Source organism: Centropristis striata, chromosome 16 (assembly GCF_030273125.1).
Source record: "Centropristis striata isolate RG_2023a ecotype Rhode Island chromosome 16, C.striata_1.0, whole genome shotgun sequence".
Classification (NCBI taxonomy): Eukaryota; Metazoa; Chordata; class Actinopteri; order Perciformes; family Serranidae; genus Centropristis; species Centropristis striata.
The window spans coordinates 27,173,848-27,187,615 of record NC_081532.1 but is presented as its reverse complement, the minus strand read 5'-3'; positions in this window follow the sequence as shown (position 1 = coordinate 27,187,615).

Below are 13,768 nucleotides of genomic sequence, written 5' to 3'. Positions count from 1 at the left end.
CGTTGGTTTTTAGTAACTAAATGTCCCATCATCCACGGGGCCAACCAAAGCGTCTCATCAGCTTCTTCCTTCATGTTCACTGTGGTTTGTTGTTGTCTGAACTCATCAACGCTAGTTGGTGCTCCAGTATAATCGGTCCGCCTGAAACTCATCCAGAGAGAAACGTTCCGCGGTGCAAAAATAAGTGTGATTAAAATGTGTCAATTTTTTTACGCGTTCATTTTTGTGTAATTAATTAATTTTAATTAATGCGTTAAAGTCCCGGCCCTAATTACTTTATACTTCCACTCCACTACATTTTTAGGCAAAAATTTCTACTTTTTACTCCACTACATTTAGCTGCCAGCTTAAGTTACCAGTTACTTTTCCGGTCGAGATTTAACATGAAAAACATGATCAATTTTAAGTGACTAGACATTTGTTTTTAAATGATACCTCATGACGGTATATTAGGTAATTAAAATGAGCCCTGTCTTTACAAAATGAACCCATTTAGGCCTAAAACGCCTGGAAAAAAACCCTGTAAAACCTAAATAACCTCCTAAAACCTGAAGTTTTTCTGGAAATTCAACAGAAGTGTCAACACCTACTATATAATAGATTTACCAGCCTCTACAGCAGATAGAAATTAAAAGTCAAAAAGTATTTGAGAGCTTATAGCTGTTATATCTGAGCTCCCTCCGCTATACTCGTCTTCCGCCATGATTTCAAAGTTCTGGAAAAGTCCCATGTTGCATTGCGACACTCCCACATGTGTTGTGATGCATTTCGTTGGCCAAGAGACATAAAATAGGTGGAAAAAACTACAAATACTCCAAAACGACGTATCGGCTTTCCCGACTTTAATTATAGAATAACGCAACAGCGCCCCCAGTTTTAATGGTAGTAATGCGGTAATGCTTTCCCGGCTTAAATGGGTTAAAACACTGCTTACATAAATGCATCAATACAAATAATGTAATAATATATTAAGACCATATAAAGCAATCTGTGTGGGTCCATTCTGCATAGCAAGTACTTTTACTTTAGATACTTTAAGTACATTTTGATGCTGATACTTTTGTACTTTTACTTCAGTTAGTTTTGAATGCAAAACTTTAATTGTAGTGGAGTCATTTCACAGTGTTGTATTAGTACTTTTACTTAAGTAAGGGATCTGAAACACTGTAATTTCAAAAAAAAGTCTGGAAAAATTGCTATTAAGTTTTTATGCGTGGCCGAGGTGTAAAAGTTGGTGTATTGATAAAAGTAAAATGCAACAAAGTGCAATAAAAACCGATTTACTGGAAAAAAATGATGACGTACACATAGCATGTGAAGTGTTTGTCATGGGAGGGGGGTCATAAATTACTCACACTAATTAATCAGTTATCAAAATAGTTGGGAATTAATTTAATACTTGAAAAGTATCAAGGAAAGGGAATTCATCAGATGAGCCATATACACGATTGCCCATAAAGTTGGAATGATTTTGTTTCAGACACAATCTTCTGTTAATTGTGGTTTAATTTTCATTGTGATATGTTATTGGGGAGATATTGATTACCAGTTACAGTTATGAGAAGATATACACTTGATCTGTTAAGAATAAATCACATTGTCACAATAATTTCATGAAAAGAGATTTTATTCCAACTTTATTAGCAACCGTGTATGATTAAGAAACATATTTCCCTTTTTTTTCATGAATGCAGCACAAATGTCCTATCTCCCAATGATAACAAAAGGGAAAATGAATATGTGTATACACCTGTGATTTGGATTTGCTCCAAAATATAATGAGTTTTTCTTCGCTCTATGCTACCCTTCCACCATGTTTCATGAGAATCAGGACAGTAGTTTCTCTGTAATCCTGCTGAAAGACAGACAAAGTAACTCCGAATCACAGCTATAAATAAATTCATATTGTCAATTTGGGATAATAATAGTAAATGTGTACCATATCTGATCACTCTGTCTGAAAATTATATCTACTCCTAACAGATGGGAAAACACTGCCCACAATTAGGCAGCACATGGCCAAGATCTGTCCATTTCTGGAAAGTAAAGCTGACATATTTTCCTGTTATCTGCCAGTTATCTGACATTAATCTGGCAATAGAAAAAAGCATTTGGCACGGCCTCCAGTGCCCATAGTAGTGTTTCCAGTGCTTCCTGTTTCCGTCTTCAAACAAGACTGTACTTCTATCTTTTGGATTCATAAAAAAAACTTTCAGAAGTGATTTTGATGTGAACATGAAGACAACCTGTTGTCATAACAATTTCAAAAGACATCTGAAGAACAGCTGTCGACCAAGTGAGTAAAAAAAAACTCACAGGAAGTTCTGCACCCTTTGTTTGCATATTGCAATTGTCAATTATTTACACAAAGAATGATTCATGAATTATCTATCAATTTATCAGCATTACAACTTGTGACATGCTAAATGTGCATCTCTGTCGACGGTGACAGTTGAGAACGTGGGGGACGGCTGGTGAGCAGACTTTATCAAGATTGAGCATAGCAATAATCAAACACCATTGGACACAACACCTGCTAACGCTGCAGAGATCTCAATTGTTCCCCCACGTGAGAGAGATGGGTACTATCTAATCAACAGAGCAGAGGTAGTGTGCTGTTGGCAAGGGTGTGAGGTGACGGCCCCCCCGCCCCCGCCACGCCGCACACAACACTCATCTCACGCCACAGAACACAGGAGAAGGGGGAGTTCCAGGCGGCCGCAAAGAGTCTTTTATTTTTAGTTAATGATTGAACAAACAATCCTCGCCTCAGAGCTGTGCCCTCTGGTGGGTGTGGCCACCCCTGAGGCCGGGGAGCTGCTCTCTAATAAGCATCCTTTGACAAAAAAAAGCCCAATATTTGCTCAGCAACTGGAGGAGGAGACGGAAGGGGCCGTTAGGGAGCAGGATATTGGTTGGCTATGACAACGCACATGAAGAACAAGCAGAAGGGGGTTCGGGGGCAGAGGGGGGGGTTAGGGAGAAAAAAGGGGACGGTGCACTAAAGAAGGAGGAGGAGGAAGGGGATGAAGTAGTGGTGAGTGCTGATGGTTGGGCAGGGGGCCTTTTCTGCCACATATAGCACTACGAGGAACAGATGGGGCCTGATAAATCCTGAAAGGGAGGCATTACCTGCCCAAGTCACCAAGCAGCCACAATTATCACAGGGCTCTGGGTTCATTGTCAATTAGAGTGGCAGTTAAAGCCAGGCAGCAGCTGTGGCAGATGGCTTGGATCCAGAGAGGCTGGGGGAGCCGGGACAGAGGCCAGCCCCCAGGCTCTCTCCATCTCTCCTCCTACTTTTCTCTCCATCTCTCTGTCTTTTTCACTAATACGGCAAAGTCTGCTTTATAGACTTTTTTATTTGTGTGTGACAGAGAGAGAAAATGAGGAGGAAGTGTGTAGCGAGGACCAGAGACACCACTCATTAGAGAGATTGCAAGAAAACACTGTTGTTTGACATGGATTTTTTTTTTTTTATGTACAGCTCCTGAACAAAAAAAAATCTCATATATACTGTACAGAACAGCATCTTTTGTGATGTAGTCAGCAAATAGCAGCATTCATTATTCCAGCGAGCAATTAGTATTTTCCATTTTTGCGGTTATAGCAAATGTCTTGGCTGACATTCCTGACCACAATAAGTAATTTATGGAGGTGAGATCATGATCAATAATCAGCGGAGAAGAGTTGTCCCACTTTATACAACATGAGAAGAATATACAGGCTTTGTCAACTGCAGCACTAATTCACTACATACAGTCATATGGTAACAGTTGCTGTTTATTGCAAAGTGTTGTGCTGTTTCACTGCCAGGATTCCTCACTCAAACAGTGTTGGAGAATGAACAAAACCAAAAATGTGCCTTAGTGGATTTGATTATGATTATGAATCCCTTTATGGTAGAAAGCAAGAGACTCTCTTTGGGTTTGAGTTAAGGCTCCAGCTCTTTTTTTCTCTCTCTCTCTTTTTTGTTGTTGCTGTTGCCCGTTTCTGTGGTTGCGTGCCAACAGCGAGCTTTGCCATCTTGGTGAAGTATATGGGCGACTGAAGGGCAGCCTTTTGCTGAGTTTGTCCCCGTGATCTTCCAAGCAGTCTCCCCCAGCCTCCCAGTCTGAGCCAAGGCTCACCAGCAGGCTTCACTTTCAGCAAGTACCACCATTCATCACCAGGCAGGGGTGCTGGAGGGGGGGCTAGGGGGGTACGGCAGGGGGCCAGTAACGGGGCAGTGTGTGCCCCTCACCCCTCCTCTTTTCTTCTCCACAGGCTGCTGAGAATATAGGCCTCCGCCACAGACAGCAGACACACTCCTCTCTTACACCCCTTACAATGGAGCTCCAAATTTATTCAGGGGAGGAGAGACCTGCTCCCTTCTATTGCTCCCTTGCTCCTTCACCCTTGTCTCTTGCCCCCTCCTATTCTGTTTTTTTCTCTCTGTCGCCCTCTTCCCTTGACTCTCCTCCCTCATCCCTTTCTCCTCTCCCTCCTCTCCGCCTTTCTGGTCCCTCTCGCCCTTTTCTCCCCACTGGGGCATCATTCCTCCTACTTTGTTCCGCCAGTCCCGGGCCCAGCGTCTGGGCTGCCCTGATAGCAGAGAAGAAGTAGCAGCCTATCCATCTGCGTGCCCGGGGCCTGCCAATGAAGAGAGAGGAGCAGAGGTCCTCATTCATAACAATAGCCATTAACAATGCTAACAGCACTGCTGTTGCTGCTGTAGAGGCTGGGGAGCAAGAGGTTGCAGGGACTGGGACAGGGGGCTGCAAGGGCTGGGACTGCAGGGGCCAGACAGTGAAGTATGAGCGGGGGCCTGGGAGGGCCTGTCGCCGGGCAGAGTTGGAGATTGCAGAGATCCGATAGGTTTACGGGACAGACAGCGCTCTAAAGCATGTTGTTAGGGCGTTAAGCAAGCCCTCAGAGTCTCCCAGGCCTGTAAAGAAATATTGATTTGCCTGTGGTCAGACAGCATGTGAAGTCCTGTCCATGTGAGGCTGGCCGCTCTCTCATATTGCCTTGTGGCTCCATGCCCAGTTATTTAGGAGTCTGCAGCTCAGCAGTGGTTATATCAGATGTTGTGATGTGTTTTTATTTAAGAAAAATGTTTTAAAAATGAAAAAATAAAAAATCTTAATGCATTGTTATTCCTTATTTTCTGTCGTTTACATGATGCTATAATGTTAAACATGTCCAAAGTTTTTAAAAAAATCTAGTAAATGTTTGTAAGAAAGTAAGAAAAACAGGTGACTGACTTATCTGAAGACTCCATCTCCAACAGTTTTTTTCTACTCCCTGATAAATCAGTGCGTGGCAGATTTCTATATGCACTCATGGGTTGCTTTATAAGCTAGCAAGGTGTTCCTAATAAAGTGGCCTTCTGCATACCTTGGTTGTAAGAAGGTTAGTTGAGTTACTGTTGAACCAGTCTGGCCGTTCTTCTCTGACCTCTAGCATCAACAAGCATCAAGTCTCTCTGGATCGTTTCTCTTTTTCAGACCATTCTCTGTAAACCCTTGAGAAAATCCAGCAGATCAGCAGTTTTGAAATACTCAGACCAGCCTGTCTGACAGCAACAACTATGCCACGTTCAGAGTCACTTAAATCTCCTTTCTTCCCCATTCTGATGCTCAGTTTGAACTTCAGCAGCTCGTCTTACCATGTCTACATGCCTAAATGCATTGAGTTGCTGCCATGTGATTGGTTGATTAGATAAGCATTACCAAGCAGTTGAACAGGTGTACCGAATAAAGTGGCCACTGAGTGTATGGTAAATACTGCAGGCATGTTCCTGCAGTATTTACATTAGGTACACTGCTATATGTAGCTACATGCTAATGTCAGGGAAACCTGTTATCTCGGTTGCCGCTATTAGGGAGATTATTTCTCCCCAATTACAGATCACATTCCTGCTGGAACATGTTCGATGGTTTAGTTTTAAATTGAAAAGCTTTTATTGGCGATTTTTTCAGTAAAATGAGCCGCAGTACTTCATCGTAGTAATTCTTCCAGCTGGCTGTGCTGGCTGCAATCAGAACAAAACAGCTCTTTTCTAATTAAAGTAGCTAGAACTAGCTCCAAAAGTTGCTAAAAGTCGTCAGCTGGCGTCTGAAAACTCACCAAAACTGGCAAGAAAGTTGGCAACACTGACTGAAACGACGGACAGTGGAGAGAGAGCTCAGATGTGGAAGACCCAAAAGTACTGATCAGTCAGAATCAAACTTAGCATCTTAGACAGATGGTGAATGGAGGTGCAGCAGTAATTGGCAGTATGAGAAAAATTAAGTGTTTATTGAACATTAAAGCATGCAGAAAATGTTCTTGTAGAAACCCTAAATGCAAAAATGAACCTGAAATGAGCCTAATAGGTACCTTAAAACTTATAGGCTACCTAAAAGTGATTGCACAACTTGAAGTGCAGACTGCATAGCAACACAGCCACACCACAGAAAATGTAATTTACTAAGCAGGTACCACCATCAGCAAAAATACAGCACAATGTAGCTGAACTTACTGACAGTCGCACAATAGCTGTAATGATGCCCAAGTAGGCCAAATTTACCTCTGGTACTTTCCCGGCTTCCCTCCTGAGTTTTGACACATTTTCACATTTATCAGGAATGCCTATCTGTCTCCAGTAACAACAAAAGGCACCCCCTCCAAAGAACAACACGGCATGGAGCCTCCTGTGAAATGGTTACAGTAGGCCCTCCCTCACCATGCCTCTCATCCCTCCAATCAAACTGTCAAAAAAGCACAGTCCTTTGTATCGAGTGTTTTAATTAGATTTGGATGGATTTCAAATCTGCTCTTGTTTCCTGGAATGATTCTGAGTGAAAGAAGAAACCCTACAACAAGATTAACCACTAATCTATCCTTTAGTTACAGCTACTAAAATCTGTCCATCTGCCCATCCATTCAAACACACAGTGAAGCTTTTGTAGATGTTGAAATTTGCATACTTTCTTTTGCTTAGACACAGACTTTATCATCTTGAAAACCTGTGAACAAGACATGAGAGGACATACATAGATTTACAGTACATCTTTTCTTTCCAACGCGTCTCATGAGCCACCACTTGTGTGCAGCAGTCTAGACTGGCGTGGGTGTAACTTAACTTAATTAATCGGCTGTATAGCATTTTTCTATCCCTCCTGCATGCAGCATGGTATAGGTATACACTTGATCCTCTCAATGTGCTTTCATCAATATAATTGAATTTGTCCACAGGGCAGTGAAACATACAGTATACCATCAATGATTCTGATCAATATGATCCCGTTATGGCAACTTATTCTAGGTGGCACAATCAATACCGCACATCGTCAACATTGCTGTCTTCCAGACTAATAGTCTTCAGCATCCAATATGGACTTGAGCAATCTTTTTCCCAGGCCTTTAGCAGACATACAATACATGTAAAGCTATGGATACTTCTCAGTAATGCACCAAACCAAGATTTTTCTCCTCACAGTCTGTTTTAACAGTTTTTTAGCAGCAAAAATACAGTGGGTAAACAACTTGATGGCTCACAAGGAAATTGCCTGGAAACCTGACGCAGACTACGCATAATTTGCTGACAAAATTGTCAATGAGTTAATGATCATGGAGAATTGGCAGAGCGCTGCAGCTTTTCAATCCATCTCTAATGCTTTCATTTCTATTGGCAGCCGCTGATCTCTCTCCCCTTGGTGACAACAAAGACCAACACAGAAACTGTCTGCTGATCACAGAATCCTCCGAGACTGAAATGAAATCATTGCACTCGCTGTGAGGCACATGTTTGATTCTGCCTCCAACACAATTTTTGGATGGAAGTTTATGTTTTTGGGGCTTTTCAACTTAGTAGGATTACACCTCAGTAATATAAAGTGTTGGTTCTGGTTGGCTGGTGAAACTAATATTTCAGGAACGTCTTCGTAGGGTAATTGTTTAGGAAAGTCTTGATTTGATGACTGAACGATTAATTATTAATTTTGAATTCATAATTGAATAATGTTTACAGTGCAAAGAAGTGAAGAAATACAATATTTGCAGAGAAAATGCCATTTACACTTGAAATCTCAGTTATTTTATATCAGCAGGTAGATAAAGGAAGGTAACAGACATGGCAACTATTAGAATTGACTTATTAAAACATCACAGGAAGCTGCGTTGCCAGTTGTTTAAGGTACCAGTCAGACGATGAAATACGATCCAGAGGTAACAGATTTGTGCATTTAAAGGTTTAAAGGGAACAAAGTACTGCACAATAATCATGTGCGGGATTACACAACTCTGGAAAAGTTCACAGCAGTATAACTATTAAATGTTCTGTTAATAGGGGTGGAAATTACGATGTAATGGCAAGGATTAGGGTTAGGCTATCACGTAATGTTGCCTACGATAATACCTCACAATATCGGTGTGACTGAAGAGGAAAAATACCTTTAAAAAGAATTAATCCAATGCACTCTGGTGTCGGTCTACATAATTTGACAAATGAGATTAAACAATGTAGATGAAGAAACAACAAAGTGCATAGAGTCTTAGATTAGTGCCTCTTTAACACACACACACACACACTGACTGCAGCTTGACCACTTCACATACCATACTTCCAATGTAAAACAGCCATAAACTGAGAAAAGGCCAGAAAGCAGCTAGTTCTGGGGTTAAAGGATATAAAAATGCCTCACTAAGATCTTTCCAATCTAAATTGACAACTCATTCATACAGTTTTAAATGTGAATATTTTAAATTGAAGAACTGCGTAGAGAGACATGCATGTTTTATTAAAAATATTGATATTTGGGTTCAGTCTATCGATAAGGCTTGAGATACAGTTGCTTTATAACCACACGTAGGCCTACATGTCACATGCAAGCAAGTCTACCTGAAAGGACAAGTTGGCTGTTAGCAAGCTAATATTAACTATATGTTAGCAAGCTAAGGTACTTAACCCTTTGATGCACAACATATTGATACCCCTTCTAATGAGCAACATGGGTCAAAAATGACCCGCATTCATTTCCCATGTTATTTAATGCTTACTGTGTGTTTCTGTGCTCTTTTGGTGTCAACTTATTTTATGATTGAATATTCCAAGTATTTTTTATTTCCATTTTGCCTCTCATACTTTATGAAGAAAAAAAGTTTTTGTATTATTGTAGGCTATAGCTAACGACTTAGCCAAGAAGTTAGCTCAGTAGTTAGCTTAGCAAGCTATTTAGCCAAGAAGTTAGCTAAGTAGTTAGCTTATCAAGCTACTTAGCTAAATACTTAGCCAAGAAGTTAGCTCAGTAGTTAGCTTAGCAAGCTACTTAGCCAAGAAGTTAGCTAAGTAGTTAGCTTATCAAGCTACTTAGCTAAATTATTAGCCAAGAAGTGAAAAAAAATGGATATGAGTCATACAAAAAGGTGATAATCAAAACAAAGTAATTGAGGAAAACCTGGAATACTGAATGATGAAAATAATTTATTGCAAAGATATAGAACATAAAAACTCATAGGCTACATATCGGGTCTCTTTAGGCCCATGTTGTGCATCAATGGGTTAATACCGCGTAACTTTTTTGAATTACCCACATTCTACTACAACACAAGTTACACAGAGTCAAAGGCTTTAGGTTAACTTACAGAACTGTAGTTAGCCTAAAACTGACTTAGTGACAAAATGCTTAGTTATGGGTTCTTCCTTGTTGGTAGTGTATTTCACCACACAGCAGCTTTTAGACATTTTTCTGTTGTTTGCTAACAACAGCTTGGAGACGGAAATACCAAGGAGACTCCTTCCACTAGAGGGCACGCCAGAAAAGTCAGACCACTAAGACCAACCGGATTTAAGGAGGATATAAACAATTAAATTGGCAACACTCAAGCAGGTTACTATATTGTTCGTTGTGATGAGATTGTGGCAGGAAAAGTGACAGTGGCGTCATTCTGTATGGCGGTTCAGTATTTTGTCCCAGCCATTACTGTTGGGTTGAATGCAGATGATGGCACTACAGTTATTCTCTACCAAGCAAATGCTTCTTTAAAATGCTATAATAATTATCATAATGGAGGACACAGAGGGAAAAGTTCACTCAGTTTATCCCTCTGCCAGATGATCTGCTTTATGTTTTGCTGGGCTGTATGGCCGACTTATCAGAACCGGTCCTGCAGGCTAACTCAAAGAAAAATGGACTTGCCTGAGAAGCCATCTGTGTTGTCTGATCGATTGACGGATGCTACGTAGAGACCGTCTGCTCTAGTTGCTGTTCCTGTTTTATGAAAGAAAGAACCTCTGTCACAGTATACTGGACTCTGTGATGTTTACAATATAAATCTGACTAACTGACGTCTGCTGTTCTATTCTGGCCTGGGAGCTTTCACTCTCCTCTCTCTCAGCTCATGCATCCTCTTAATCTCAACTGTCAACTATCTAAAACGCTCTCTGGATGAACCCATTATGGTGGGTGGCAAATTTTGTTTTCCAAAAATCACTGTATATTAACCAAGAAGTGTAATCTATATCGTTCCTCTTTTACTCCCTTAAAACAGTGTGTCATTAATACACATCATCAGTGATTGTGCATACTACAGTCATAGAAAATATTATTAGACCACCCTTGTTTTCTTCAATGTCTTGTTCATGTGTTTTTTTTTAAGATTATTTTTTGGCATTTTTCTGCTTTATTAGATAGTGACAGATAGAAAGGGGGGGGGGGGGGGGGGGTATGCTGCAAAGGGACCTCAGGCAGGATTCAAACCTGACAGCAAGGATTCAGCCTTAATGGTACGCAATCTAACAGTGTGAGCCACCGGGACGCCCCTTCTTGTTCATTTTAATGCCTGGTACAACTAAAGGTACATTTGTTTGGACACATATAATGATAACAACAAAAATAGCTCATAAGAAGTTAATTTAAGAGCTGATATCAGCCATGGTTTTCTTGACAATGATTTTGGATATTATCAAGAAAACCATGGAAAATGGCTACATATCAGCTGTTTAATTAAACTCTTAAGAGCTATTTCTGTTGTTTTCATTATATTTAACCAAACAAATGTACCTTTAGTTGTACCAGGCATTAAAATGAACAAGAAAACAATGGTCTAATAATTTTTTTCCATTGCTGTATATCCTTCCTCTATTATTCCGTTAAAACAGTGTGTCCTTAATACACATCATCAGTGAATGTGTATACTATATAAATAAACTTTTTCCCTACATTAACTCACAGGGCCACACAAGTATCCTGAAGAAAATTAAAAGTTTCCATCTGTTCGATGCAGAGAGTCAATATGCATTTGTAATGTGTGGTGTGTAATACTCTGGTGGCTGCTCTGTTCACGCACCTGACTGCTTATTCAGAGCCCAACATCCTCAAAGGTAACTTGTGAGATTCATTATTCAAACGCTTAGGAGCAAATTATTTTCTTATTTGCAATAGCTGAAGGCGGTGTTTTTTCTTTGCTGGACTTGCCAACAGAATCCGATTCAGACCCCTGAGGTATACAGCAGCTTGGATTTCTAACAGAAGCAGAACTGTGTTGTAGGACGGGCTGCACCCTGTAACCCCAACCCTCTCCTATCAGTGCAGGTCGAGGATCATCCACACAGACATCCTGGCTCCTTATGAAAAAAAAGGAATGTTGGCAGGAGAAATGTTATTGCTTTTAGATTATTATGGCAGCTGATATTTGTGGAATATCAGGGTCTTTAAGAGGAAAAATCAATACCTATATATCACTCCTACGAGCCTGCTTCTACACACCCCCCAACCATGACCCCTGCCACTTCTATCTAACCCTTTCATATGGAGAAACTTGCACATGCTAAAGAAAGGCACCGACATGCACACAGTGTATGCAGTTAATAATTATATAATAGAATAAAATAGTTCAGGGTTCATAAAGCCTTTGAAGGATAAAATTCAAGCACTTTTCACACACTTTCAGCATTTGCAGACTCCCAGAGCATTTATCATCATATCTAAATTGTATTGTTTTTTACCTTGCACTGTTTTTACACAGCTTTTTAAAATATTTTTTCATGCACATAACTGTAAATAATTCTATGCATCTATAAGTGAGCTTCTAGGACATTTCATTGTACTTGTACATTGACAATAAAGATATCTTATGTCAAATATTAAAAGATTTTTGGTTTACATGAGTTAGGTACCAGTGGAAAATCAAGCATTTTTCTCAAAGCATAGGGCTGGGCGATATGGACTAAAAGTCATATCCCGATATATTTAGGCTGAATATCAATATACAATATATATCCGGATATTTTTATCTCAAAGTGAGAGCAAATGTTCAGTCAAAGTCAAATATGACATGTCACAAGTAGTTTTATTGAAACAGTTTATTTAAGTGAACATAAATACTGTATAACAGGAGTACCATTTTTTTCAAATCAAAGCTCCATAAAGTGCACATTTAAATAAAAAAATATCTTGAATAAAAATAGCAGATGAAATCAAATAGCCCAATCTTTTTCTGAAGTAAATATATTTATATGAGAAAAGAATAACGAACATTACTAAAGAACTAAATATGACAAACCTTAGTAAGGGCAGCATTTATACATAAAGAAAGAAAAAAATTGAACTATATTGATATATGCGATATGGTCTAATTCCATATCACATTTAAAAATATATCGATATATATTTTATATCGATATATCATCCAGCCCTAACAAAGCATATTCAAAATCAAGCATATTCCTAAATTTGAAAACATTTAAGCATTTTCAAAAACTTTCCAGACTGTGTACAAACTCTGTCATAAAAAAATGTAAACCAAAAAGAACAACCCCCACAATCTAAACAAACAAGAGCTTCTAAATGACATCAATACATCAAATTATATTGATGTATTGACATTTCCCAATTTATGCTAGATCTGTCTGCAAGTCCACATAAATTGGCTTTAAGCCAGCTTTTTTAGGTCAGAGGGTGACTTATTGCTGGTATCAAAGCCGCAGGGCTGACCCCCTCACATCGAACATGAACACAGAAGACATGTGCACAGACATGGTCCAAACAGGTCTGGACTCTCTGCCTATTTGTCCTTCCACTCTGTGCCCTCTTATTATGTGTTCATCTTCTCAGCATACATAATTTAATTCACTGTCACATTTAAATAGAGGCAAAAAATAAAACATGTAAAAACAGTGACCCTGCTATAAAAAAGGTTCAACATTTTAAGCTGCAGGAATTCTGTTTTTTTTTCTTCTTTGCCCCTGGTGCCGAAAATGTCTTTACAAGCAAGAAATCTGGTAAAAAAAAAAACACGTGAAAATGAGAATTTCTGTCATTTTTTTCCTGAATCAATCCCTGCATTGGATTTTGTGCACCGGCTGACACTACTCAATAACTGTAAGCTCTTGATACATGTCATAAAGCATGAACTCTGTCTGCTGATAATGAAGCAGGTGACTGCTGTATGGCTTCAGAATGGTCTCAAATGCACAGTTTAATGACTGTGTGTGTGTGTGTGTGTGTGTGTGTGTGTGTGTCATCCTTGTGTGGCTCTTTCACAAGGCTCCTGTCAGGTCCGTAATTGACAGTCTAAGTGGGGCAGCCGAGAGGCCAGGCCCTGTTAATTTATTTTCTCAGACTCTCCATCCATATTTATGAGCCCCTGCTGTTTTGTCTATCACCACCGATCAAACTTACTGTGTAATTGTACTCACTAAAGCAAGAGAGCCACGTGTGAGTGGTCACTCGGCCCCGCAATATTCGCATTAGTCTTTATTATTTCATTAATTCGTATCCCCAGACCAGGAGCGAGAGAGGCG